Source organism: Anthonomus grandis, chromosome 8 (genome assembly GCF_022605725.1).
Source record: "Anthonomus grandis grandis chromosome 8, icAntGran1.3, whole genome shotgun sequence".
Lineage (NCBI taxonomy): Eukaryota > Metazoa > Arthropoda > Insecta > Coleoptera > Curculionidae > Anthonomus > Anthonomus grandis.
The window spans coordinates 7,759,154-7,760,649 of record NC_065553.1 but is presented as its reverse complement, the minus strand read 5'-3'; positions in this window follow the sequence as shown (position 1 = coordinate 7,760,649).

The following is a 1,496-nucleotide window of genomic DNA, read 5'->3' as shown; positions in this document are numbered from 1 at the left end:
TTATGGGTGTTTTATTTGACTCATGCTGTTAAATTAGTATAATCACTGTTTTTATGACATATACAAAGTCGGAATCAATACAGTGTATCTTTGTAGCGTTTATATTCCGCCAAGTGATCGTATGGCATATTCTTGTTTTTCTTCAAAATTATCCTGGATAAGTGACAATGTGGGTGATAGTTCTATTCTGGTGTGTGGTGATATGAACTGTTCTTCGATTACATGGGAAAAGAAAAATAAAACTGAGGATTTTTTGATACCTATTACCGTAAGTGCTGAGCATGCAGAACTTATGATACATTATCATTTAGTGGACTAATGCAATATAATCCTATTAAAAATAATAATAACAGAATTTTGGATTTAATTCTTTGTAATAAAAACTATATTAGTCATATTATAAAATGTTCAGCCCCAGCAGTTAAAGAGGATAGCCATCATCCTGCTCTTGAATTTTTGTTTTGCCTAGATATTCTTAAATCCTTAAGAAACCCAAAACATAGTTTTTTTAATTATAAAAAAGCAAACTTTGAGGAAATCAATAATGAAATGTCTAAAATTTATTGGGATACTATTCTTACTAGTGTTAATATTGATATAAATCTAAGTAAATTTTATAATATTTTAATGGATATAATCAAAGAGAAGGTCGCACTTATCCATCAGAGTAGTGGTTACCCTCATTATTTTTCAAAAGCTACTATTAAAGTAATTAAGGAAAAAAAATAAATTCCACAAAAAATGGAAAATATATAAAAACCCATCTGATATTTATTAATATATATTATTAATAAGTCGAAGGGGCTAATAAAACGTGATTTTAACAATTATATATCCTTTTTAGAGGACGAAATATCAACAAATAATAAAATTTTCTGGAAACTTATATCTGTTAAGAGGGGAAATTCTGGCTTACCTTCAGTTATGAAATATAATAATATTGAAGCCTCCACCTCAATAGAAATTAGCGATTTATTCTCAGAGTATTTTAAATCAGTTTTTGTAGCGCCAAGTGTATCAAATAATCACCATAACAGTAACACGACACATAATAATCTAGGTTTAATTCAATTTCAACTGGATGAGGTTGTAGCAGGAATTAATGATCTGCATCCTAAAAAGGGTGCAGGCCCTGATGGCATACCTTCATTATTTGGCAAAAATTGTTCTAGAGGGCTCTCGTATCATATGAGCTTTTACAAGGTTAATTTCCGGATGCGTGGAAGGTTTCCAATGTAATTCCTATATATATAAGAACGGACAAAAAAATATTATCGCCAACTACCGTCCAATAAGTAAGCTCAGTATATTTGCAAAATTATTTGAAAAACTTTTATATACATATTTTTTTAAGTTGGTGAAAGGACAGCTGATTTTTGAACAACATGGGTTTTTTGCAAACCGTTCTGTAGACAGCAATCTTCTCACCTATCTTGAATTTTTAAAGAACAATATGGACAAACGCATTCAGGTTGATCGCGTCTACACGGACTTCA